We start from the raw sequence: 27,754 nt of genomic DNA, 5'->3' as shown, positions 1-27,754 counted from the left end.
TACCACTTTGCTGAGGGGCATCCAAATGTGTGCCCACATCTCTGTCCTCAGGCAGCGGTTGGGAAGGAGGGGATAATGCCTGCCTGCAGCCTCAGGTGGAGGAGAGCAGGATGGGGGAGCTGGTGTGCAACCCACCATCCTGTGCTCAGGTCCCTGTGGCTGTGGGGGAGACCCACTCCACATCCACGCACGGGGCAGGATGAGACCTTGCCGTGTAGGACGGCCACACTCAGGCCATTTGCTGCGTGCCTGGCACTTTGTCTCGCTGGGTTTTCCCCATGTGGTTTGCGGGACCTGGAGCTTGTTGGCCTGCTGGGCACACCACACAGCATGTCCCTTTTCCAGGGTGAGCTTGTCTGGCTCTCCCAGTCCTGTTTTGGGAAGCAGGGATCAGGGGAGTACGCCCTGCCGGGCACGTAGGCCATCCTTGGGTAATGACTCTGAGTGTTTGGCTGTCTGATGTAATGAACTAATTAGGAATTTGCTGTCACCACAGCTGGACTCACCTGGCTTGTACGCTACAGCCGGATGATCCTCACTCCGTGTGACAGTCCTCCAGCCTCACGGGGCACCAGGAATAGCAGCGAGGGGATCACATGGCCCCTCTGGCTGTCCTCCCCTGCACTATGACAGCCTTCTGGCAGCCACGCGTGCAAGCGTCATGAGATGGCTTCAGTGGCTGTAGAGGAGCGTGCTCCTCCTTACCAGCCCCTGGGACAGGCAGGTGACGTGTCTCCTGATATGCTGGCAGCACACGTGGCTGGGATGCAGCCCTGGCAGCAGGCAGCAGTGGTCATGGCACCCCTCCTCTCAGGGATTCGACAAAGATAGCTAAGGGCACTCAGGTGACCTAATGCCTTTGGAAATTTCTCCCTGGTGCTTTGAAAGGATCCTCGTGCCAAGCAAAGAGCTGAGCAGGGCAGACCTGTGCTCCTTGCAGCAGGAAAGTGTCCTGCTGCCTGTCCCTGGCAGGCATGGCACTCTGCTTGTACTGCCGCTGTGGTGCCAGCAGCTGTGAGGTGGGGTAGGCACAACATACAGGGACTCTACTTCCCAAGTAACACAGAATACAGAGAATCCTTCAATGCTGAGGAATGATTGTCATACCTCTCCGGGTGCACAGGTTGCATACTGGGCCTTCAGTGCTGATGCTAGCTCAGGGCATGCCAGCATCGCTGGGTTTGCCCCCAGGGAACCCCTGGCAAGAGCCCACTCTCAGCATGTGCCAAGGGCTGGTGTCTGTGGGTGGACATGCTGAGAACCACCATGGTGACCATGAAGGTGGGGGGTCCTGGGGAAGGCCTGCTGGGCATAAGCAGAAATCAGCCACAGCAGCTGGAAGAGCCTCGGAGAGGAAAAGTATTCAGCCCATGGAAGATGAATTATTGTTGACGTTCACTGAACATTTGTTTAGATTAAGCAATATGGCTCCAAGTTTCTCAGCTGTGGGGAGCCGGTCACCACAGCACTTACTGGATGTTTTTTGGTGTTGCTGTTCATGGCACTGGCCAAGGGACTGAGTGGCGGTGGGGAGAGCTGGCCCCACCCTCGGAAGCCTCCTCCTCTGCACCACACCATCTCTCCCTGCTTTCTCCTCTGCCAGAGAGCTGAGGCAATGGCGGTTCTCCTTTCCAGACGTGGATGCTCTGGGTGATGCCCTGTCCCAGAAGGCATATGCAGCATTTGCAAGGAGGCCGTGGTGAGGCGTCTGGTGCAAGGACTTGCCGAACATTCCCGTGGGTTCTGGAGATACGGAGGTGACTGGCAGCCTTGCCCCAGCTCGGTCCCAGCCCTGCTGGGATGGTGACACTGGGGTCCCTGCAGTCAGCAGGGCACTGACTGTTCCGCCAACTTCCAAATGCAGTTTGGGAAAGGCTGTGGCTGCTGGGGACTGTGAGCTGCTCTCCACTGGCACCAACACTTTGTAGCAGTTGTATGTGTGGCTCTGCCAGCTGGGCATGCAAAAATACCTTAGAGGCATGGAATAAAATGTATTTATTTCTTAGAAATCTGTATAAATTGGAACCATCGCCCAACAAGAAGTGCTGAGTTTGGTTTCCCGATGTAAAGTGGCAGCTACAAAGAAGAAAAAGACAAAAAAAGGCTGGACCACCCACTGTCAGGGGAGAGAGTGCCCTGGGCCCCCGGGGTGCTGGGAGGGGGAACCATCTGGGCCCTAGGGTCTCTGCAGGTGGGACGCTTGCTGCCTGCAAATGTGGGGAAGCCTTCCCGCAGTCCTCCACAAATCCAAGAGAGCCACCTTAAGAGCTCTCCCTCCATAGGACCAACGGGATCCGCCAGGCGTTTCATATACCATATTCTATAGCCAAGGAAGCCTTAACAAAGAGCCGTACGCTCTCACGTTTCGCTTCAGGCTTCTCCCTGCTGCAGCTGGAGCTGAGTTTTTAAAAATCTTTGTGTCATTATTTCGTTCCTCTTTTGATTCAGCCATCGAGGGACAAGGAGATGCCAAACGAAAAGAATGGGCATTTAAACAGAACTAGATTGAAGAGGCAGTGTGTGCGCTGAACAACAAGTCTTTTTACATTTCATATGATCTTATACATGGGCTCCATTCAGTATATTTCCCCTCTGTTTCATCTGAATGTACAGAATTAGCCATTCACATCCTCTGGAATTAGGGCTCTTTAACATTTCCATTCTGAGCTGCCTCCATATTTTGGGGGTTGGGAGTGTTATTAGCTCAGCTGGGGAAGCACAAGCTGAGGTCAGAATTGGTCTCGCAGGCTGGAAATGAGCTTTTTCTTTTTTTGGAAAGTGCAAGATTTGGTGCATGACGATTCTGGTCAGAAAGATATATGACCATACACAATAATGTGTATGTGCTAGAACATGCATGGATCTGGTTTCAGTGGAGGGGCTCTTTTTCACATTAATCCCAGTGAAGTTATTTCTTTAGACAGAAAAGAGTTTTCGGATGCAGGGTGAGCTCTGCGATCGCCTGAGGTCGCACGCGTGGCCGTGTCCTGGTGCGTGGCTGCTGCCTCATTGTCTTGTTGAAAAGCAAATATCAAAAACAAATATTTACTGTGCTGTTTACTAAAGCTCCCTGGATACTGATACAGATTTAGAAGAGCTGGCCCAGAAAACTCATTCAAACTGAGTTAGAGTCACAAGAGGAAAACCATGAGGGATGTGTGCATGCAGCTAATTCTGCTGAAAAGCTCTGGACCTGGCACTGCTGCCCCGAGTGAGGATGGGATTGTGCAGTGGCACTGGTGCATCCTGCAGCCTATGCTGCCTTCCCGGAGAGTCCTGCAGCATTCCTGTGGTGTTACTTACATCCTCAGAAGGAAAAAGGCTGCCTTGGGAGTGTTTCTTTTGTGAATCTGCCTTTTTCCTAGCTTTACTTGTCTGCTGGCACACCTAAGCCAGTGTCCTCTTTGGGGGTGTTCCCCCTTTCCCCAGCATTTACATACAGGAGGGTTTATTGCCAGACAGCTGGGATGTCAAAGTGGGAACAATATGCAGAGAGGAGAGAGTGGAACCCGCCGTGTCTCCGCTGGCTGCTTAAGGATGCCTGTGTGCTGCAGAGAGGTGCTTCCCTTGGGGGACCTGCAGGCTGTGCACCCAGTGGTCTGCGGGAACCAACATCCTAGAAGGGAGTCTCTGCCTCCTCTGCCACTCTTTCTTTGCTATATATATTTAACTTTTTCTATCTATGGCTCCTGCATCATTATGTCCTCAGGCCACTTCATCTGGTGATTGTGGAAATCAGGACAAGGTGGCAAACAACAAACATGGGCCCCCAACAGGGCAAATAAACCCAGCAAGGTCGAGTGTGACTCAGAAGGCAGCAAGGCTCCCATTTTCCCTCTCACCTGGCTTTCTGTAAGACAAGGTTTAGCTGCTCCTCAAGGGCAGGAGCACAGACAGACCTGTGGGCTGCAACATCATGCTCTGCAGGGGGTTGTTGCCAGCTGACTTCACTTTAATACACAGCATCTGCTAGAGAGGGTTCACCTGAGCCAGGCACAAATCCCAAGTCCCCTGTCGACCACCCCTGAACCAGTCAGACACAACCAGGTTGCAGGCTTTCCCGGAGATCCCTTCAGTCACAGCCCCCTGCCTTAATTTAACCTGGTTATTTATACCTTTTCCTGTGTGTGTTTAATTATAGCAAAACCTGGCAATACCGCTGTGCTTAACGGTCTGTTGGCATTTCCATTATGAGCCCAGACTGGAAGGGATTATATAGCCTGAGTGTTTGAACTGAGCCTCAGACAGAGACTTGGCATAGACTTGCAACCCAAATACAGAGATTTCCAATTGGCTAATGGCAGTTTTGAAAAGGGAACATTTTTCACATGCTTAGGCCCTTCCATTTGCTTAAGCTGCCTTCCTATGTTTTAAACTCAGCAAGCAAGGAGTCGTAATTCAGCCTGTTACAGCAGTGACTCATGTTCATTGCACAGTGATGCCATAACCAGCCAAGGCAAGGCCTTCTGCCTTAAGAGGAATTACACACAGAGAGATGACTGGGGAAAGTCAGCTCTTTCACTCACTGGAGCCACACCATCTGTGCATCCTAACTGCAGCTGCCATGGCCTGCATGAGTTGTCTGACCACGTCTCAGGCTCTGCAGTGGAGACACCTAATGTCACCAAGACGTTCTGGACCCCATGAGCAGCCAGTAGCACTTAAAGAGCATCAGTTGTTTCATCCTCAAATAGATGAATCAAACAGGATCTATTGGTCAAGTCCTAAAAATGCTTTTCTTCCCATCAGCTATGTGGGGAGGCAGGGGTAATAGGCTCAGGCAGCAGTGTCCACAGCAGGGATAGTCTGCTGGGACCAGTCACACTTGCTGGGAATCTAGAGGAGCTCCCATGGTGAGATGTGATCAATACATCTCTCTCCACAAGATTTTTCTCTAAAAGCATGGAAGACAGAGCAAGAGCAGGCAAAAAGCTATGTCTTTTTTTAATGCACAGTTTCTTTGACACAGAAGAACCAAGTGATTCACCCATGGTCTCTCAGCAGGTCAAAGAGAGCTTTCCCTGGGAGCAAACCTTGATCTGCACTGCACACTGATGCCTCTGCAGGGCCTCTCCTTGTTCTGAATGCATTAAGTAAGCAAGTTGATATAACAAGTAAGAGAATATTATATTTTGGGAAGAGTTATAAGTCAAGTTGGCCAGACACCAGCAAAGAAAACTAGCTAGTAAATGAAGAGAAGCTTATAGCAAAGACCATGTGTTGCAAACAGCCTTTCTCTCCAGAAAGCTTGCTTTTCACCTTAGTGGAAGGTCTTCTGTGCCTGTGTCCAATGGAGAGATGGTCCATCCATTGCTGTCTCGAATCTCTTGCCTGTTGGAACCTGAGTGGAAGGAGGGGAATAGCAAACCCTGTACTCAGCTGGAGGAGAAGAATCAAGGCCCAAAGCTGCTTCATTTGCAGCTCATACCTAGAGGGATGCTATGCAAGGTGCCCTGGCTCCTGCTCCCCTGGAGCTGGGGCTGCACTTTGTTCCCCATCTCAGGGGTACCAGAGTTGGGTGAGCTCACCCAGGCTGTGCTAGGCAGCTGCACCCCCTGACCTGGGAAGGGCTGGTGAGGACTGGACAGAGGAGACAGCTCTGTTCCCATCAGGGCTGTCACCATGGGAACTTTAGGGACCGAGGCCATTTATGGCTGGTTGTAAACCCTGACTCTGACAGCAAAGCCTTTCTTCGCCTTTTCCTCTGGACTTGGCCCTGGCTGTCTCAGAGAAAGCAGGCTCAAATTCTACCTCCGGCTGGCTCTGCACACACATCTCCTGGCACAGAGCGCTGGCCCGCTGCGTGGGAGCTGCTCGAGCTCAGCAAAGTGTCCTGGCTGTCTCTCCCAGAGAAAGTGGAGCAGACGCCTGAGGTTGCTGAGCATCACAGGTCTGACAGTTCAGCAGGCACCTGCGGATATGCAGGGGGAGAGAAATGGTGCCATTGCCCCTTGGAGGAGCTCTCAGATCAATCTGTGAGGCAAAGGATCTCTGCTAAAGTCTAGCTCCCCTCGGCAGATTCCCAGCTTTGAAGCTGGAAAGGCTCATCTTTCGGCTTGGCCAAAACTGAAAGTGCTGCGGTGAAAAGATGAAGAAACAGCTGGCAGGAGCCACCCTGTGGAGGAGAAGTTGAGGGCAGAAGGACTTCAGCAGCCAAATCTCATCTGGTCCTTCTTCTGATGCCAAATGCTCCTGTGAAAGCCACTTGGGTTGTGCAGTTCCTGAGGACTACCCCAGTTTGGATGCCTGCCCAGCCTTCCTCTAGAGAGAGAGGTTAAAACACAGACCTGGCATTGATGCTGCTCTGTCTCCTGGGAGCTGCTGTCCAGGTAGATCGTGACCATCTTGTCCTTTTGCAGGCTCAGCACCCTAGCTGCACCACTGATCCCACTGTGTGCCACAATGCCCTGCTAACAAAATGTGGTGGCATGGCCATGGTGCTGAATGGGAGTCTCCATGGCAGGGGATTGTCTGGCAGGGCAGGACTTGGGGACCAGGAGGCAGCCCTTGTTCTTCACAGTGAAGGCCTGGGTGAGGGAGGGCATTTTGCCAGACTGCCCGGCTTTCAGAAGTTCAGGTTTGTGTTAAAAAGTAAAAGATTCCTGCAGAATACAGAACCTGCTATTACAGCAAAATAAAAAATTCAATACTCAACACTTAGTTATAATTTGGACTTGATGATCCTTGTGGGTCCCTTCTGACTCAAGGTATTCCAATACAAAGAGAAAGCTTCAAGAGATACTCTCCAGCCACTCCATACAGAAAGCCTTTCAGGGGAGAGCTGCCCACCAATGCTCCCTTTCCCAATGGCCCTCACATGCACAAATTTTTCTCATAATTTTCCCCACAGCTTGAGGTCCAGCTCTGCCTATCAGGCCTGCCAGAACCTGTGACCCCATCTTCTGGCAAAGTGACGCACTTGGAATGACATGGACCACTGCTTTCTCCATTCTTCTGCTTCAAGTGCCTGCTGACACAGCCTGAATACAGACTTTCTGCTCTTACCTAGGTATGAGATCAGGAAGAGGAGATGTGCTTCCTGAGAAAAAGTGACTGGATTTGTTCTGGGCTTCCTGTGGGATTCTGGGAGAAAAATGAAAAGGCTTTGCTGCTTTATGAGGGTAAGCACTGCTTTTTTTTTTTTTTCCAATGTGTGTTGCTTTTGCATGTCATTATTTTTAAGAAAGTGGTAGGAAAAATTTCCTCCTTAAGGGAAAAACAAAGCAAAAGCAGAGACTGGTAGTGTTGACTGCTCATCCATGGAGAACAGTGGTTCCATGAAAGGCTAAAGTCTGTTTGCACTGGTTCCTACAGCTAATGAAGTATGACTGTGAAGGGGGCTCCTAATGCTAGTGCAAAGCAAGGCTCACAAGCTTCAAGTGTTTTCTTGGATGATCTCCAAACCTTCTGCCCTCCTTTGGGCTACAGCTGAGGTTGGAGACCTCAGAGCTGCGAGGACTTCAGTGCAGCTGCTTCCAAGCAAAACCAGAGCCATCACAATGAAAATAAATGAATAAACAAATAGTGCTATTCTGAGCCTCAGACACACTGGAGTGTTTCATTTGCACCACAGTGTGCAGGATGTGTCCCTCCCTGTTCGGGAGCAGTGTCCTGATTTCCAGTCTATTACTTTCTGGTGAATTCCCTCCTCTGTCTTCTGAGAGGGGAGCCTGCACACCTCTCATAGACTCTCAGCTCACTCTGAAAGGGCTCTGTTGGTTTCCACTAGCAGGGCATCATGGTGCAGGACTGATTCACACCCTACCAGCATGAGCACTCAGTGTATTTCCATGACATGCAGCTACCTCTCCATACCTCCTGTTAAAAGAAACCTTTTTGCAGATGTGGTCTTGTCCTGACACCTCCAAAATCAGCTCTTATGCTCCCTGCACACCTTTTGGCTGTCACCTCTGCCTGCAATCTCGTCCAAGACCTCTTGGTTTAAATGAGTGTTTGCCTCATTTATTGCAGGTAATACTCAGCAGCTGGCTGTCCCTTCCTCCTGCTCCTCTCCTTATTTCTTCTTGGGATACCTCAGCTCTCTCCAGGGCTGCAGCCTTGCAGGATCCTCTGCATCATTGTCCTGTGCTCTCAGTTGGTTGCATTTCTTCATGCTGAGCCCTTATGGAAGTTCACCTTCCTTTTCCCTCCTAGATTCAGTCCAGTTTCCCTTCAGTGAAATTCCCATTCCCAAATCCTCCCTCCTCACAGCAGTTCCTGGGTTTGTCTCTTGGTCCAGTCAGCGCCTTTCCCCAAATGCCTGTGCGTGCGCCGCTCATTCTGTCTGAGCCAGGATGGGGCCAGGTGTGAGGTGGCAGGAGCTGCCTAGTCTCAGGGAGGGACCAGACTTGTGATTTGGATTGCAGCGATCCATAGCTTTGCTTCTCTGGAAATCCTGCTCAGCCCCTGGCTGGAGCTCATCCTGAAAGGGGAAAAGTTTCAGGGAATTCGGCCGGTAAGCTCTATAAGACTGCCTTAAGGGAGCACATGTGAAATGGAACATTTCAAAGACTTGGCTAAGTTTGGCGGCAGCAAAGGGTGCATCTGGACTAAACCAAAGGCCTTCCCTGCTTCTCCTTTTGCCAAACTTCAAGTCTGCATGCCAAAAACATGCAGCTTGAAGAGCTCTTCAAAGAAAAGGTCATCAGATTTCTCTGTAACAAAAGCAAGAGAAACCAAAGCATTTCCCCTTACAATGTTCTTGGAAGTAGATGAATCATTTTGGCTGAAATTATATATTTTATAACTCTATTTGCTTAGATACTTCAGCATTAGGCAGCTAACCAGCAAGATGAAGTTCAACCCAAACAGTTTAGCATGGCGTAGTTAAAACCAGCTGAATAACAGCACTTGGCACGGGAAGAGTCACTGCAGGTCCACAGCACTGGGAAGTAGCAGACTTACCTGCAATGCCTGTCCCTTGTGTCATTGCTTTCATGGTCACTGCTGGAATGGTGATAATGTTTGGTCAGGGTGAAGGAAACTTAAACTTTCATCCTTTTTTGCCTTCAGTTTCTTTCTCCTTCAAGCCAGAATGACAATGCCCCATCATTAAGCTGTGAGTGGTATGCCCTGGTTTGGAGATGGCACTTGGAGTGGAGATAGTATGATTTCTTAGGCACAGTAGAGTTGGTCAGCTTATACCAGTGCTTTCCAGATACCTCAAACTTACACCTCATGGCAGCTCTGAATGGTGGTGTATCCTGCAACACATTCTGCATCAGCAGGAGGCTGTGTGATCCTTATCCTAGGACAAAGAGGGGAGAGAAGAGTGGAGCCAGGCATCACAGACCAACGTGTGCTGGGAAGTCCAGATGTGCAAGAGGAAATGGCTGATGATGGGGGCTCTGGGGGCAGGCAGGGCTGGACGAGGCTGTACCACCACTCAGGGCAGTACAGTATCCTCTCCCGTTTTTCTGCAGTGTGATGAAATGGTGCTTTACCAGCTTCTCTTCTGGTGGTCTGTAGTGTGTTTGTGTTCTGTCAAGCTGGGGAGTCAGCATCCCAAACAGAAGTGATGCTGGCAAGGACTGGGAGGAACTCCTACTCCAAGGAGACCAGCACTGGGATGTACAGCTGGGCCGCAGCAAATGGCAGAGGGCTGCACTGCAGCAGTGGAGGTGCTGCGGAGGATGGCAGAAGCCTTAAGTCCTTGTTTAGCTGCTGAAACACTGTGCACTGAGAGGTGGGGGCAGATGCTGCATCAGCTCAGGGCCCTGTTCCCTCCTCTCTCTCCTGCACCACTGCTGTGCCCTGGCACAGGCCACTGCTGTCACAGAAGACAAGGAAGGCAAGAAGCTGACCCTGCTGTGGTGGTGATGCAGTGGGTGCAGACAGGGCTGGGAAGCCCTTTGCGAAGGTGCTGTGTGTCCTCAGAGGTGCTGGTTTTGCTCTGCTGACAGTTTCTCATGAGCATTCTTTTTCCTCTCTGGGAGACTAAATAGCCTCTGAGAAAGGAGAATCTGGCAGTCATCCCAGACCCTGCTGTGTCACTGGGGTGTTTGGGAGGGGAGAGAATAACCCAAGAGGTAGAGAGCAGGAACTCATGGTGCAGCTGCAACTTTCACAACAACCTCCTTACTCTCCATCTCTGCCTTGGGAAGGGCTCTCCACATCTCCTGGGTGCTCAATGAAGAGCAAACCACCTTTCTGCCCATCTGCTGAGTCTGTGCCATCTCTCTCCCATTTAAGTATTTCTTGCCACTGGTGATACAGGCACTTTTGATAAATTAAGAAGAAAGGAGGGACATGTCAGGGCTTGGACAAGGGAATAAATATTTAGACTTGGATCCACAGAAGATAACATGGTGCTTTGCATCTGGCTGCCACCACGATGTGATGAGCAGCCTCTGAGGTCAGGAGAGTTTGTCCATCCTTTGCTTGGGTGGCTTGTGGGTGCTCAGCACGGCTCCAGCATTGCGGTGTCTCCTGCCAGCCTTGGTCACCTACTGGTGTTCCTCGGTTCGAAGCTGATGGAGGCCAGAGATGTGAGTCACTGGCCTCCCCTGGCCTTCTTCCACGCGCTCCATTTGGTGCTGCTTTGTGTGTGTGAGAGCGTGCTCCCTTCTCCCAGCTGTGCGTGCCTGCCTGCCAGCACGCCGCTGATCCAATCTGCAGCTGTGCTGGTTTTCTCCTCTCTTCTAGCTCTGAGAGTCTTGTTCATGGATTAGGGGGAAAGAAGGAGGAGGAAGAAGGGGGGAAGAGAAAATGAAAAATGAATCAATGAACCAACACAGGGAGAGATGCCTAGTAGAAGTGGGTGTTCTGCCCGTGGGCAGCATGGTGTGGCTTCATCCCCACTGTGCCTTCACCACCAGCACGCTGTGGTGAAGATGTTGCCTCACTACACCTTCCTGGAAGATGAACTGGGGTCCCTGTTGGAAATCCCTGTGCTTTGCTGAGGGACTGCTAGCTCCTATGGGCACTATGTTGATTCCCAAGAAAAATCAAGCCACTGTCTCACGGCTTTGCACCCAGTTACACTGGGGCTGCTTCCAAGCTCTGCATGTGGTGAGGGGGGTCACCCATCCTGCAGGGAGATGGACTGGACCTTCCTCAGTAAGGCCCCATCAGGTCTTGCCCATGCACATTTGATAAAGCACAGTGGTGAGTACAGAGCTGGACAGCCCCTCCAGCAGGAGCTGGAGCTGGCTGGCAGCTGCAGAGCTAGGACACACAGCCTCACCACCTGACAGCCCTCTTCATTGCAGAAGGTGCCCAGGAAGTTTCCAGCTGTGACAATTTGCAGGGGAACCATGAGACATCCCAATGGAGAGAGTCCCACATGTCAGGAGGTGTTTGGAGGTAAGTTCTGCTCTTTGCAAAAGGTTGGGGAGGGTCTCGGGGTGGACTGCCCAGGATCCTGATTCCTGTGGTATCCTGCAGACACCATAATTGCCAGAAGGTCTTGTGGGTCAGGAGGTGAACTGAGTGACATTTTTGAGAACTGCAGTGGCATCCTTCTCTCTCCAGTGCGGTGCTGGAGACTTGTGTGAGTCAGTCTGAAGCTTTCCTCTGCATATCACAGGAGGCTCGAAGGCTTTGCCAAATTATCTGTACCCCAGTGCGCCCCACAAAAAGCTGTGATGGGTCTTGGCACTGATCACATAGGGTCTTCTGAGGATGAGCAAGAGTGTGGGAAAAGTGATGGACCAGCCAAAATGGTATGGGTTGTGCTACACGCTGTCTTGCTTCCCTGTATTTTATGGTTGATGAATTTGAAAAAGACTCCACAGCCATCAAAATATTGTCTTCCCCTTCAGAGCCTTTTTTGTAGCAGACAGTTTCTAAAACGGGCCATTTGGATTTCCCATTACTTGGTTCTGTTAATCCTGTATTTTCCCAGGGAACAGCAATGGCCTAAAGGTTGATTGTGCTTTACCTGGCATGAGTGCAGATCTGTGGATTACAAGGGTTCTCCCCCTGTGCAAATGAGATTAGGCAAGGCCCCAGTGACATGGGTCAAATTGGGACAGAGTAGTGGCTTCCCAGAGAGGGGATGGGAGGGCTGTAACTTCCTTAGCAGCTGTGATCCTGCAGATATGATAGGGAAGGCACTCAGCGGGTCTGGGCTGGTGTTTAGGCAGCCTGGAGCGGAACCAGGCTGACTTTTCAGTTCACAGCTGAGGTGTTCACTGCAGGCAGCAGAAGGTATTTTCCCAGACTTTCTGGTGGTCCCTTTTCACAGCTGGAGAAACGCTTTGGATGTAAGTCTCCCCATGTCAAGCCCATGTGCTCTGTGGGCTGTGGCGGACAGCAGCTTGAACATGAGAGCAGTGAGGCCGCAGCAAACACCTCTTTGCTTTTCACTGAGGTGCCCAGGGCAGAGGGGGAAGGGCTTCTTGTGCCCTGGTCCCCAGGCTGAGCCCCTGCTCTCAACCTCACCTTGCTCATCTTGCACACCATGGACTTTTCCTGGCTTGCTAAGCCCAGGTGTGATTGTGGCAGACCTCTGATCAGGGACTTTGCCTCCTGATCCAAGTGCATGAGGTAATGTAGTGCCAGCCCTCAGCCCAAAGCTCTCCCTGCCCCAGTGAGGCTGGCACAAGGAGTGTGCCCCACTCTGGTGCTGGGGGTGGGCAGGGAGGGGTGCATTTTGCAGCATGTCTAGCTGTGCTGTGGGACAGGGTGAGGAGCAGGGACCTTTCGGCACCAGCCCAGAAATAATTCTGTGGATGAAGAAGGGGTAGCTGTGGTGTTGGTGGTGATGGTGGAAGTGAGGAAGGAGAAGCTGGAGAGAAGGGACCCCCCATTCTCTGAGGTGCTCAGCACCTCACAGAATAAGCCCTTGAAATTCCAGGGGGACTTCAGTTGTCCTTAGGTGCTGCATCCTCTGCCATCATCTTGCAAACAGCATCTGGATGTGCCTCAGATAGGGACCTTGGGCAGGAGCATCCTTTCCCCTCTCCTGCCCCAGCAGAAGTGGCTGCCAGCTGGGATGAAGGATGGGGGCAGCAGCTCCCAGAGGCGGCTGGGCTGGGCAGGAGGCCCAGGGAGGGGACAGGGCACAGCAAGAGGCAGCTGCGATGGGAGGCTGGCAGCTCTCTGGTGGGTGCAGAGGCCAGAGGGGCAGTCACGAGACGGGAGCGGGGGGGACATCGTAGCCTTCGTCCCACCCACCACACTGTTCAGAGGGACGCAGCGAGGTTGGGAAATTTGTCCTCATCTCCCCTCGCCTCTGTTTGGAGCAGTGGGAAAATGCACACGGTACCACACGGGGAGGGAGGATCAGAGCCGGCACCGCAGCTCAAGCGGCAGGACTGGATGCTGGATAAGGAGCCGGTGTCCCGCAGCCCCTGGCGCTGGGAGTGAGCGGGCGCGGGAGCCCCGGGCGGCCTTCCCGAGCGGAACGGCGCTGGAGCGGCGCCCCGCGCTGGGCAGCGGGGGCCCCCAGGAGCCCCGGCCCCGTGCCCCTGCGGGGGTGCCCCTGCGGGGGTGCCCCTGCCGCACAGCCACCGCCGGCATGGCCCCGCCACCCCCGTCCCGCGTGGGTGTGGGAGGCACCTTCCTCCCGGCTGCAGCTCCGCCGGCAGCCCCTCCTCCCCACCTGGGAAACAGGCTCCCTTCTCTTCCCGGCCGCTGTGCGGACACCCGGCTCTGCACGTAGCAAATGGAGGCGATTTCCTCCTTAGCGGCACCACATGGAAAGTATTGAGCCGTCTGTGGTTTAGTGTTTTTTTTTTTTTTTTTTTTTTTCCTTTTTTCCTTCTCTCGTTCTCTACTCTTTTCTTTCATTTTTTTTTTCCTTTTTTTTTTTTTTCCTTCCCTTGCCTGACATGCTCTCCATGTGCTGCTGGTTGCGGTATTAGATCTCCCACTCTCCTGTGATTGCTCATATACATCTGCTCCTGGTCGCCCTGCACAGCGCTGAATGTCAGGAAGTGACTGAATCCCGCAGTGAGCACAGCTGTGGGCTCACCTGGCAGAGGTGGCGAGAAGGGGAGCTGAGGCAGTGATAGGTGTATTGAGAAGCAGGCGGGGAAGAAGAAGGTTTTGGGGAGCCATGGCACAGCTCAGATCTCTTGTGCTGCTTCTCTCCAGTGGGTGGACCTCTGGGGGTCCCCTGGTGTCTTGCACTCTAGTCTGGTTGGGGTCTTTGGGGTTGGTTTGTTCACAGAGGGAACACGGGGACTTACTCTTTTGCTCTTTCAATGGGTTATAATTTCCCAGCAACCAAGGAGGGTGAAACCACCAGAGAGACCCTAGAGAAAAGCCCTTTGCTCATCCTGCTCAGGGCTTGGGGCTGGCCGCAATATGCTGTGTTTTGATTGTGTGAGATGCCCATCAGCCAGTGGGACTGGGATGGCCAAGGAAACCTTGTACTGACTCGCAGTGAGCCTCTTTAATAACCAAAGCTTGTCACAGTCTGCCCTGGCAGTGAAAACAAAGTGCTGGGAACCTAGAAAGGAGAGGTGTTGTAGGCCTGGAACTGAGGGTAGCGGCCAGCATCAGTGCTTGTACGGTATTGTGAGGATTTCTGCTGTCATCATTGTTCCCACTGACTACGGTCCCGTGATCCTATGGCTGGCTGCAGCACCAGGGAAGGGACAACTGAGGCAGCCACAACACCAACCACAACACCAACCATGCTGCCTGCCAGTCAAGGCAGGGGGAGGCAGCACAGGGCAGGAACTGTGCAGGACAGCATTGGTGGCAGAGCCCAAGGGCTGTTTGTGCGAGGGATGACTTTTGTCTAGGAAAGGACAGCAGCTGGGCAGGTATAGAGCATATATAGACACCTCTGAGCTAGCAATGCCAATAGTTAGTCACCACAAGGACATGGTCCAGGCTCCATGCTGGGGGTAAATGACTCATATTGAAGTCTGTGGGACCAGAGCTTTGTTGCTCTTGGCACTCAAGCCAGCTGGATTTAATGCTAGATTGGGTTCCTCCTTCAGGACTGATAGAGAGTCCTTTGCAGCATGCTATGCCATTTGCAAGGACAGCACATATGCTCTCTGGGACAGACATCCTATGAGCCCAAGAGCCATCCTTCCCATCAGTACCCTGCTGTGTGTTTGGGAGAAATGCCAAAGGAGTCAAGAAATTTGCAGTAAATTCTTACAGGGAATTTTTGCACTGGGCAGCTCACCAGCTTGCTGCAGTCCCTGGGCTTGTCTCTGTGCCTTGTGCTGCACATCATCAGGGTTGCCTGCTGAGGCTGTGCTGCGTACAGACAGATGTCACTGGAGGGCAAGAGATGTGTGGTGAGCAGGGTGTTTTAGAACATGTTCTCAAGTTGAGTACCTGGGCTGCTGCTGTATTTTATCAGCCAGAGTGTCAAGGATCTCTCTCATTTCTATTCTTCTGAGCTGGGCAGTTGGAGCAAATCGCTTCCCCTGGGGGATGCTGCTGGTTCCTCTTGCAGAAGCCCCTGGTACGTGAGGGCCAGAGCAGTGTTTCACGAGAGGAGGTGGTGGCCCCTTTCTCCACTTTCATGGCTGGTGTTTGTCCCCTACACCATTCCCTTCCTCTAAGTAAGAGGCCACCTGACTCTTGTTTGAATCCCCTTCCTGCTGCTGTTGCAAGAGCTCACTGCGTACAGGAATTACTGTGCCTGTGCAGACCTTGCACCATGACATCCCTTGGAGCAGAGTTTCTGTCCTCCCACAAGCTCCCTCCTCTGAGCTGGTTACAAACTTTCTCTCTTCCTTCGATAATTTTACATCCAAGCCTGGTCTTTTGTCTCCCCAAATTTTCACACTGTCCAAGTTCTTCTTAAGATCTGAGCCCTCTTCTTCTGCAAGCTGCAGTCCCAGTGTGGCCAGTGCTTGCAAAAATTTGTAGGGCATGCAGAGCACGAGAGCTTTCAGAAAGCTGTGGAGCTTTTTAGGCATTGGGGACATACAACATTCTCCTTGTTTTGGTACTGACCTAGTGCCTTGCTGGAGTGCTAGGATGGTGAACACTGGGTGCTATCTGCTGAACAAGCTCACAAGCTTGTCTGCTTCTTCTTACAAGCCAAAGGGATTTTGCTTTTGAAGCATATGGGGGAATCTTTGGGCAGTTGTACACTTTTCTTTGTTGCCGCCCTTCAGTATCATCCCTGGCCGGAGCAGCCTTAGACTGGCTGATGCAAACAACACCCATAGACTCAGCTCTTGGTGGCCAATGGTGGAGGAGGAGACTGTGGGGTGACAGGAGGTGCAGCCCATCAGGAGCCAAGGGAGGGCCCAGGAGATGGGGCTGCTTGGGGGAGGAAGCCTGCAGTGCAGTAGGGGTGGGTTCTCTCAGCCCTCACCAGCTCTGTTTTTGGAGGAGCATAGTCCTGTTAGATTGGGCAGCCAGTTCTGCTGTGAGCTCAGGGATGTACTGAAGTGAGACTAAAGGCTTTGGAAGGAGAAACCTTCCCTCAGTGTGGCCCTGGCAGTCAGAGCAGAGCAAACATGTCCCTGTTTCCATGCATCTCTGCGCCTCAGGATGCAACTGCAGGCCTTTCCCAATGCCTGACGCGTAATGCCGTACCTTGGTCTTTGGGGTCTCTCCTTGCTTTACTCTTCCTCTGAGAAGGACTGATCTGGGTCCTCCCTCCTCCACATCAGCTGCCAAGACCCCACTGTTGCCCAGGCTCTCCACAAATACCATCCCTCTTCTGGAAGCTCTGCCGCACTGCCCCAGCGCCGCAGCATCCCCAGTTCTGCTCGGCCCCCTTAGTCAGTGACTTGCATCCCAGATGGTCACCTGCAGGGAGCTGGCACCAGTTAGGAGCAAGGCCCACGGGAGCAGGTGAAAGGCACAAGTGGGCTTCTGCCACCCTCCTGCCTGGCTTGCCCCACAGCTCTGCCCTGCCTGCCAGGCTCAGGAGGGAGCAGCCAGGGTGTGGAGATGGGAGCATGCTGCCTGGGATTCCTAGGCAAGCCTTAGCCAGAGCTCTGCTCCTGTACGTGCAGCCTGGCACTGAGACAGGAAGCGAGCCTCCCTGAGAAGCTGGGATAAACGAGAGGTGGTGATAAATGAGCCTGGATAATTAATTCACACTCCTAATACACATTTGCTCTCCCAAATATATGTGTTGGCATGATCCTGGGCAGGGCTTGGCTTGGCATCCTGCACACATCCCCCTTTATCTTGGTTACTACATGAGATCTGTTAATTGTATCTATCTCAAGCCCTGAACTCAGGATGGCAATTTCACATCTAACAGCAGCACTCATATAGTGGATCTGAGCAGGGCACTGAGGTCGACTCTGAGGCTGTGCGGAGGAATAAGAGACCTCCTAGACTGTGATTTCATCCCAGGCTCTTTGCAAACATCCTCCTCGCCCAGCTGGGGCCGGCAGGATCTGCAGAAGGTTGTCAAACTCAGCGTATAGCAGGCGACGCAGGGAAGGTTTCCTGCTCTGATGATCTCTGCTAAAGGATGTCCCAGCCCTGCCTGTCTGCAGCAGCTGGGAAAAAGTGGTCACCTGAAGCTTGGAAATGTTACGTCTGCAGTGGTTTGAAATTGGGAGCAAGTAATGTCTGTAAAGTCCTTATCTGGAAATCAGGCAGTGAGGCTCATCCCAAAATATATATGCTGCCAAAGCTCTGTGTGTAGCATGCACACGAGGGTATTACATACGATGTTGCTATTGCAGGAGCTGGCTGCCCTGCTCCATGAGTGTCCCAAGGCCTCCTGCCTGTCCTGCACAGGCGCTGCAGACAGCTCAATAATTTCCATTCCACAGCCCAATCTCTTCTTCCTCTGAAACAATTACTTAAAAGTTTCTTTGCGGCCCTCCAGGCGTCCCACCCTCTTGTTGGCTTCCATTTCCATAGCTCTCTCCAGCTTGTCTCCACAGGACTTTGCCACCAGCCTCTCTTCAGAGGAGCTTCATTGCTGGGGCCCAGAATGGGGATAAATGGAAAGACCAGGGCGGGGTTTTCATACCTTGTAGACCAGACCTACATCTTCAGACAAAAATGAGAGAAACCCCTAAAAGGAGCATGGGAGAAAATTTGGGCAGTGCCTTGTTTCCGGGAGAAAATTTGGGCAGTGCCTTGTTTCCAGGAGAAAACAGGTCTGTTCTTAGGGTAACATCATAGAGACCCTCCTGGAGCTGCTTTTGGTTGAGGGGCTTCAAGGCAACAAGCCAAGTCAGCAAGCACATCTTGCTTCTCTTCTGGAGTGATGATCTCATGGTGACACAGGTAATAATAAAAGGCTTTTTTAGCCCTTGGTCTCCTGGTGGTGGGGGGGGCCATACCTTGTGTACCACTGGGGCCGTACCTTGTGTCTGGAGTGCAGGAGCTGATTTTTGACCAAATATTCCTTCTGCAAGCAGAGCTTCTGGGTTCTGCTGAGACACAAAACTATAAAAGATGGCTCCTTCCAAGGACGTAGTACTCCCAGAGCAGGCAGCCAAGCAACGGCCCTGGCACCAGGCACCAGGGATATGGGGAAGACCAGGAAATTCAGTGAGGCAGGTTCACAGATGGGATAAAGCAAGGTGCTGATCTCGGTTTACACTCCCCAGCAGCACAGTGGAAAAAGAGATCTGGAGAAGATGTGTGGGAAGCTTCTCCCGGACACAAGCAGGTGAGAAGTGAAGGAGCAGGCAGGCACTTGTTGGGAAAGCAGGCCAGCAGGCAGAACTGATTGCCTGGCAGGGCTGGCAGAGTGGAGGCAGCACCTACTCCCTCCAAGACCTTAAGAAAGTGGTGAGGGACCATGAAGTTGTTGGAAGTGGAGGTGTTATGTGTGATGAGTGGGAAGGGAGACTGGTGTCCCGCAAAGCTATATCCACCCACTATCATGAGATGTCCCAGAGGACATCTGTCTCTGTCCTAGAAACTCGTTAATCACCTCTCAGCTTGAACCACTGCAGCAGCACAGCAATATTCTGCCCAGCTTTGTCTCTTCCCTACCTAAAAGTGGGCCAGTCCCTTCCCCCAGCTGCCCTTCCTACACTCACTGAAGGCAAACCCAGCCCTTTAATTCCAGTCACAAATTCTGGAAATGATTAGTGGGCTGTCATCACTCAGGCCCACCGGATATTGGGCACGGGGCATTTCCGTCCCCTGTAATTGATCGTGTGCAGGGCTGCCTGGCTCTGTGGTGGGCAGGGGAGAAGGGAGTGAGAGATGGGTGTAGTGTTTCCCTCCGCCTGCCTCGCTCACGGCTCGGCTGGGAAAACTGCTGGACCAAGAACAGGGCAAAGAATAAATTCATTCATGGCTAAAGGTAAGGGGACAAGGCAGAAAGGTTCCCCAAAGACTTGGGCCTATCCTGTTGAGGAAAATAAATGGAAAACAGCGTGGCTGGAACAGGGGGGCAACGCTGGGGCAGCCCCTTCACTGATGCGCAGAACTGCAGTTTGTGAAACCGCTGTTGCATCCCTCAAGGGGCCTGGGAACTCAGTGGCCCACTCATCCAGGGTGCCCAGAGGCAGCTGCCAGCTCCAGCTTGATGGAGAGGATGCAGATCAGCATCGGACCCACAGCCACTCGGCAGCCTTTGTTCCCTGCTCTGCCTGCCCCTTTCCCAGGGCGCTCTCTGGCTCCTGGGAGCTGCCCGTTTGCCAGCTGCCTAGCGAGAGCTGCTATCTGCCCTGTGTGAATGTCTTGCATCCATCCAGCAGACTCCCAGTCTTCCACTGAAACGTCCCATTGTGCAGCTGGCTGGACTACGTGAGCCTGGCTACGTGGAGCTTTGAAGTTAACTCTTCCTTTTGAATCAACAGAGCTGTGTGGTGTAATTGTAAAATTTCCCTTCATTGGCTAACCTCCTGATGTTAACAAAAGCTCCCTGCTATGTAAACAGGCCAGATGCTGCAGGATGCTGTCTGCAGGCTCACGTACACTCCTTGTGCCACAGGAGGTGCTGGACTTGCACCTGCAGGCTCCCTTAACCAGGCAGAGAGGATGGAGCCACGTGCCCCACAGATGGGGCAGAGTCACTGGTTCCCTCATCCTTTTGTCAGTGACCTCAGATGTGTCTCCCTTCCTTTCAGATTACTTGGCTCTGTAGAAATCCTGGCTGGAATGGTTTTAAATGTGGTAGTAATTATCTTAAGAAGAAGGGGTGAGGTTCCAGATGATTTGGGAATAAAAGGAGTAAAGGAAATGGAGTCACAGGGCTTCAGAACTTTCAGGCTGCCTTCAGCAGCAGCAAGGGCCCTGGAACAGATACTCTGTTTTTAAGGCTGACCAAGAGAGCAAGGTGAGAAGTAAGAGTCAACATGGGTTTGGCAACAGCCTAATTTCCTTTTACAACAGGGTTGGAGGAGATGAGCAAGATGGCTCTAATGATGAGATCTACTTGCATGACCAACCTGGTTGTTGGTTTCAAAGATGTGAATTACATTCCACAGAATCACAGAATGTTAAGGGTTGAAATGGCTTAAAGCTCATCTAGTCCCAACACTTCCTCTCTGGGCAGAGGCACCACCCACTAGACCAGGTTGCTCAAGGCCTTACCCAACCTGGCTTTGAACACTGTCAGATGTGGGGGATCCACAGCCTCCCTGGGCAACCCGTTCCAGTGTCTCACCACTCTCACAGTAAAGAGTCCCTTCCTAATATCTAACCTAAATTCCGTCTCTTTCAGTTTGTAGCCATTACTTACTGTCCTATCTCTACAGTTCCTGATGAAGAGTCTCTGTTCAGGTTTCCTGTAGGCCCCCTTCAGATACTGGAAGGCTCCTATAAGGTCTCTGTGCAGCCTTCTCTTCCCCCAGCTGAACAGCCCCAAGTTCCTCCGCCTGTCTTTGTTGGGAAGGTGCTCTGGTCCTCTTACCAGCTTTATGATCCACATCTGGATTTGCTCCAACAGGTCCATGTTCTTCCTTGTGCTGGGGACCCCAGAGCTGGATGCAGCACTGCAGGTGGGCTCTCACCAGAGCAGAGCAGCAGGGTGGAATCCCCTCCCTTGCCCTGCTGGCCACTCTGCTTTTGATGCAGCCCAGGATCCTATTGGCCTTCTGGGCTGTGAGCGCACAGTGCTGGCTCATGTTGAGTTTTTTGCTGACATTGATTTGCAGGCACTTTGGAGCTCAGGATGGGAGTTCAGGCAGGGTGTGACACTGGTGAAATGGATATAAACAGGATGCAATTCTGCAATAAGGGCAAATGCAAGCCACACACTGCAGGATAATTTGCTGTATGCATATACAACAAGGCCTTCAGAAAGGGACATGGATATCATTGAGGTAATGGGTGTCATTACTGTGAGTGACTTGATGACACACAGATGTGAAGAAAAACAAAGGTGGCTGCTAGGCTACATAAATAAAAGTGCCACAAGCATCAGGCATGCTGCAATCATCCCACTTTTTAAAGTATTAGGAAAGCCTCATACTTTCTGAGTATATTCAGTTTAGGCAATATAGTTCAAGAAAAGCTTACACTTATCAGAGTCCATGAAAGATGATCAGCAGCCTAGTAACCATGACCTATGAGTGAAGTTTCAAAGAACTTAATTTGTTTAGTCTGCTTATGAGAGGAGGAAAGGGAAAACGTGACAACCTTCAGATTCATAAAAAATGTCTAAAAAAGAAACCAAACAAGTTGTTCTCTATCTTCAGGAGGTTAGACTAGGTTAGCTGTCCAGAAAGACTTTTCAGCTCCTTAAGGACTCAGGCTCTCTTAAGACAGAGACTTTTTTTGTGGAGACTGCACAATCACAAAATCACAGAATGGGTTAAGTTGGAGGGGACCACAGTGGGTCACCTGGCCCAACATCTCTGCTTAAGTAAGGTCATCCTAAAGCACATGGCACAGGATTGTGTCCAGACAGTTCTTCAACATCTCCAGTGAGGAGCACTCCACAACCTCTCTGTTGTGGCAGTCTGTTTCAGTGCTGGGTCACCCACACAGTAAAGAAGCTCTTCCTCATATTCAGGTGGAACTTCCTGTGCATCAGTTTCTGCCCGTTGCATCTTGTCCTATTGCTTGGCACCACCGAGCAGAGCCTGGAAATACCCTCTGGGCACCTCCCTTCAGATACTTACAGACATTGATGAGGTCCCCTCTCAGTTGTCTATTCTTGAGACTGAGCAGGCCCAGCTCTCCAGCCTTTCCTTGTAAGAAAGATGCTCCAATCCCTTAATCATCTTTGTTACCCTCCACTGGAGCCACTCCAGGAGCTCCATGTCTCTCTTGTCCTGAGGAGCCCAGAACTGGACACAGCACTCCAAGTGCACCTCACCAGTGATGATCTGGTGAGGGCTGGGCAGAGGGGCAGGATCACCTCCCTTGACCAGCTGGCACTGCCCTTCCTAATGCACCCCAGGATTCCATTGGCCTTCTTGGCCACAAGGGCTCACTGCTGGCTCATGGACAGTTTGTTGTCCACCAGAACCCTCAAGTCCTTCTCCACAGAGCTGCTCCTCAGCACGTCAGCCCCCAGCCTGTACCGGTGCCTGGGGTTATTTCTCCCCAGGTGCAGGACCCTGCATTAGCCCTTGTTGAATTTCAGACAGCTCCCCTCTGTCCATCTCTCCAAGCTGTCAAGGCCCTTCTGAAGGGCTGTGCGGCACTCTGGGGTATCGACTGCTCCTCCCAGCTTTGTGTTGTCAGTGAACTTGCTGAGGAGGCATCTGTGCCTTCCTTCATGCAAGGATAAGTTGAACAATACTGGGCCCAGTATTGAACCTTGGGGGACACCACTGGTGACGGGCCTCCAATGAGATGCTCCACTCCAAAGACACAGTCTCCTTCTTGAGGAATTTCCAAAACCAAGACGCTACAAATACTCGTCAGGGCTGCTTGGATAGAGAAGTGCTCTCCTTGGCAAGAGATACAGCTAGATGATGTCTCAGGTGCCCTGTTTTAGATCCTGCTCCATTACATTGTAAAACGCACCTGGTCTTTGCAGGGTGACAAGGGAATAACAATGATTCTCGCAACATTGCCATGTTTTCTAGATACCACACTATATTCCCTGTTTCCAAAAGTGGATAGCCTTGCAGGATACATGGCACAACACCAGAAAGCCTAAGCTTAACCTGCTGTTCAGACAAACCTCCCCTTGAGCTGACAGAGGACAGAAGGCTGCTATCCTTCTTCATGGAAATGCAGTGGTTTAGTTGCACTGTGGAGCCTCCTAAACTTGCAATCTAGCAGAAAGGCTTATTCCATTATTCCTGTGTACAAGAATCAGATGGAAAGATTTCTTGAATAAGTCTCTCATTTGGTGCTGGGTAGATAACAAGTGAAGATCTAGAGAGGAGGTGGAGGAAGCCTACCCTTTGTGGTGACTGAAGTTAAACCACTAATGGAAGGTAAGCTGCAAATGTGGAGTAAACAACAGTCTTTGAATGAGGTTTTGTGACAGCAGGAGAAAGGGGGCTCGGTCTTCAATAGACTTCACAGCAGCCCTCTGGGAGGAGAGCACAATGAAGCTGCTGCGTCCTCCAGGGATTCAGTGTGAAGGTGAACCCACTGGAGTCCTTCATAGCGATGCCAGACTTCTGCAAAAGGCTGTCCAGAGCAGACCTGAGCTACCTTCCTTTTCACACAGGCTGGTTGCCACTGTCTGCATGAGGAATCCTCTTCTGTCTGTCCAGGTTCAGCCTGGTGCTGAAGTGCACAAACCACTCCTTCAAACTCAAATGCTCTGTAAAAGCTGGCTCAAGCAGTGGGTGCCTCTGCTAGAGGGTGAGCATGTTCACAGAGGCTGCTAGAGGGTGAGCATGTTCACAGTGGCTTTTCTGTGTCAGCCAGTTTTAGAGTCTAGTTTTTTCATGCATGGAAAATACATGGAAAAACTAGACCCTAAAACTGGCTGACACAGAAAAGCCAACCAACCACACATTAGTGTAACGGAGGCACATTTGCAATGATTGAGCTGACTGTTGTCTGGATTACAGCTCTGAGATGAGAGAGGCCACTGTGGTATAAACATCTGTCAAGAGCAGATGAGGTCTGCAGCAGAGACATTCCCCACAGGTTTATATGATTTTCAAGGACCTGAGGGCAATGATCTGTTTTCTGCTTCTCAGTGATTTCACAGAAAAGCGACGTCAGTGATCTCATGACCCATTAATAAATAATTTCTCCAAACTCCTCGGCTGAATCACACTTGTGTAACGTGCAGGATGAAATCAAGGGGAATAGCTTCTTCCAAGATGTTATATTGCTGCTCAATAGTATTTGATAAGGCCATCCTGCAGAGATTACAAAATCCCCTGTGCTTGGAAGGGAGGACAAGGGGGTCACAGTGCATTGTACAAATTAGATCTTGGAAAGTACCTTCTCCTGCTTAGCCAAGATGAAACTTCCCCAGCAGTTGGTTCAGTTTTGCTGGGTGAAGAGATACACATCCATTCAACCCTCAGAAGCTACGACTGGCCCTCCAGATATTCCTGGCTTTCATTGGAAACCAAGTAGATTGTGTGTACACTGTTGATTTCTACCAGCCAGCGCAGCTTTGCTGCTGGAGGGCATGAAGCAGGGAAACAGCCACACCAGCCAAACATTTCATAACATCTCATTTTTGTATCTGGCAAATTTGTTCCAAAGGGGCTGAGCTTGGAGGAGCACCACTACTTCCTCCCCTCCCTGTCTGACTGTGGTGCTCAGGAGACTGAGTCATCCATTTTTCATGTGGAGCTCCCCGTCGTTCCAAGGAAAAGGCCGTGCTTCCGGCATCCCTTGGCATGTGGGTTTCCATTCATCTGTGGATGTCCAGGCAACATGCCATCCCCACGACAAAATGGCTGCTGCTTAGTTCTTCTACTATTAGTTCATCCCTTAGGATTTTGCTATATTTCTCCAAGTCTTTTGGACAGTCTGAGTAGAGAGCACTCAGCGTCTGGAGGTTTTGCACTGTGTTCAAGTCAGAAAGGCTGCCTGTCCTTTTCCCTTGATTCCTGCAAGTTCTGCACAGGGCAGGACGGAATCAGATGTTTTGCTGCTCCATATTTTCGGGCAGCAGAGGTGTATCTGTTCCCATGACTTGTCAATGGGCTCTGTTAGCAGGAGTAAAAGGTTAGGGAACACAATATCCCCTCTTGCCTCCTGGTCAGGAGAATATTAGATGGATAAATACCCCAAGGCAGGCCAGCCAAATCAGGGCCTTCTGATTTGGAGAAGTCAACCGAAGCAGACTGGGTGGTCATCAAGGGGTCCCCTTGCTCTGGGGAGCACATAACACATCACTTCATGGTGGGATCTGCTCATGTTCTCCTTGCTGTGGACAAAACTCCCCTGCTTCACAGAAGGTGGTAAACAAGCCCTGGACCTCATCCCTTGGCTCCAGGGCATACAGTTGCAAAGCTCCTCTGATCAGTGTGGGAGGAAGGCCTCCACCCTCCTTATGACTGCCCAGTAATGATCCCCAGCTGTAAGCCTCTCCCTTCCATGCCTGGAAACCCAGGCTGGCCTCAAGGGTGGGGCACAGGCAGTTTAACCCATTCCCTGGACAAATGGACAGATGGATGGATGGATGTATGGATGCTCCCCAGCTGCTGCTGATGCACTGGGAACCTTTCTCTGCTGGACTGGCTGGCTGGGTTGTCAGAAAGGTGCTGAAAGGCTGAGAGTGCAGAGGTGTGTGGGTTCATGTGCCAGGGCAAATAATAGTGGTTTTGCTTGCTCCCTGCTCGAATATGCCCCAGGAAGCAACATCTTCCCTGGACTGATGGCTCTGCAGGCACAGGAGCGTGACTGGGAGGTGTGCTGCTTGGCAGGAGCATGGGTTCTCCCCAACACCTTCTTCACAGGGCTGTTCCCAGTGGCTCCTGGCAGTGCCATGGGGCTGGGGGTGTCCATCCGGCAGATGTGCAGGTCGGTGGGTTACTGCAGGGGGCTCTCTTCTTCCACAGCCTGGTATCCCAGCAGCACCTGGGCCTTTGGCTCCAGCTCTTAGGCAGCTTTTGTCCCTTGGAGAAGGTCGGCAGCAAGGAGCCATCTCTGGCTGTCTCTTCTGAGCCGACGCAGGCGAGTGGCCAGTCGCTGGTGTGATGCCTACGTAGCACCGGACAACGGAGATGGGGCACTGGATTCCTGAGGGGACAGGGCGAAGCGCGGGAGTGGAGCGGCGCTGGATGGTGAGAGGCTTTCTCTGCTCATACAGCTAATAGACTAATTAGCGAGGAGCTCGAAACTTGGCTGTGTTTGTTGTCAAATGCAGGCCCCTTTCCAAGTGGTGTTAACAGCCTTCCCTTTTCACTCTGCGCACATTGTACAGCCAGGGCTTTTCTGCTGCTCTACAGAGGATTCTTCTTTTAGTAATGGATATAGGCTGAATAGCTGTTGCAGCTATAGGTGACACCAGGGTCAGGAGCGAGGGGTGGCAGGAAGGGGGCAGGGTCCTGGGGCTGGGAGAGCAGTGGGAGGCTGGGAGAGGGGATGGCGGGGGCACTGACCCAGCCGTGCGTATCGTAACATGCAGCTGGGCTGGGGGCAGCGTGGGGCTGTGGGACACTGCAGGCTGCCAGGGTGGATCGAGGGACTTAGCCAGCTGAGCTTCCCAGAGACCTGTGGTGGAAGGGAGGGACGTCTGCAGGTGAGAGAGGAGTGCCTGGGCAAAGGTGTGCTTCCAAGCTAAAGGTGTTGCTCCTTGTATGGCTCCTTGTGCCATTTGCCCACTTCTAATTAAGATGCATTTAAATTGTTTGAACGATTCCTTTGATAAACACTCCCCTTTCACACAAGAGACAAAAAGTTCACAGAGGCGAAAGGCTGCCGGCGCTGGCAGGACGCTGGCAGCGTGCGGGCGAGGGGCGGGCGAGCTTCCCCGCCACCCTGCTGCCAATGCAAATCTCCCGGCGCAGCTGAGCCGGGACCAGGGGAACCCGGGAGGGCTTCCGCCAGGTTCCCACAAGCACAGGAGAGAGGCTGTGCCTGCAATCACGTCTGCCCGCAGGCAGCGGCCTTTGTGGGCGCCCGGGCTAATGGTTATGCACTGCCGGCCGGAGCAGGGACGCTCGCCACCCTCCCATCCGGACACCTGGCATTTCAGTTCGCTCCGGCGTCCCAAATGATGTGCGTCTGACTCTCCAAATTCAGCTCCTCCTTAGGAGTGTTGTCCCTTGGTTCTCCCTGGTGTGCCTGAGACCGAAGTGGCTGGGGGCTCCTGGGTTGCCCTGTCCCCCCAGGCCAGTGCTTTTTTTCAGGGAAGGCAGGGGAGGGAGATGAGGGCTTCGCAGGAGTTTGCCTGCAACCCCAGCTGGAGGCAGGGGAGATGCCTGTACCCCTGGCTATCCCTCAATGCTCCACAGTGCCTGAAACAGGGTATAATTCACACCTTCACCACACACTGAAATACTGCACCAGCCAAAGCGAGGTGAGCCACCTGCCAGCCGCCTACAAATATTATCTGGGTGTCACGGCAAATATTAGGCACAGGGCCTGGAGCGTGCCCAGCCTCCCCCTGAGCTCCATGAAGACTGCTTGCCCGCGGCAGGCCTGGCTTTCCCACAGACATTTGCACCCACATGGCACCACTGCTGCTGTTTTCTTTGGATTGAGGCCAGCTGCTTATGGAAAAGCAGCTGAAACAGCACGGCCAGCAGGTAGCACAGAGCTGGGCTGGGGGGAGTGCCCTGCCAATGCAATGGCTCACTTCCCTGGTGCGGCACGGCGTAAGTTGCCCAAAACCTCAGATCTAACATGGTGGTTTGGCAGTCATGACTTCGTGACAAAAGCCACGACTGGAAGAGTTTGACATATCCACACTCATTCTGGATGCTTGAATCCAGAAAAGGCTTCTAAAAACATCCCTCTGCTGCCAGAGATCCAGGAGAAATGAACTCCCTTTAATAGCAGCAAGGGGACCTAATAGCAAATCAGGTATTTGAGCCCTCTTACACCCTTGCCACTTACTGCCGGG

General features: G+C 52.1%; 1 long non-coding RNA gene across 5 annotated transcripts in view; it reads left to right on the top strand.

Moving 5' to 3' along the window:
* Positions 1-6,973: 6,973 nt before the first annotated feature.
* The window catches only part of LOC119699636, a 42,739-nt gene continuing 21,958 nt past the window's right edge, over positions 6,974-27,754 (top strand). For 4 of the 5 annotated variants that reach the window (XR_005256485.1, XR_005256488.1, XR_005256487.1 and 1 more), the window contains exons 1-2: positions 6,974-7,121; positions 11,211-11,304. This is a non-coding gene — a long non-coding RNA (uncharacterized LOC119699636). Of the gene's footprint in view, positions 7,122-10,278; positions 11,107-11,210; positions 11,305-27,754 lie in introns of those variants that run through there. The other variant, XR_005256486.1, reaches the window with a different exon arrangement.

The sequence above is a fragment of the Motacilla alba genome, chromosome 3, assembly GCF_015832195.1.
Source record: "Motacilla alba alba isolate MOTALB_02 chromosome 3, Motacilla_alba_V1.0_pri, whole genome shotgun sequence".
NCBI lineage: Eukaryota > Metazoa > Chordata > Aves > Passeriformes > Motacillidae > Motacilla > Motacilla alba.
The sequence above is the reverse complement of the archived record's forward strand: the minus strand, read 5'-3'. Positions and strand labels throughout refer to the sequence as shown.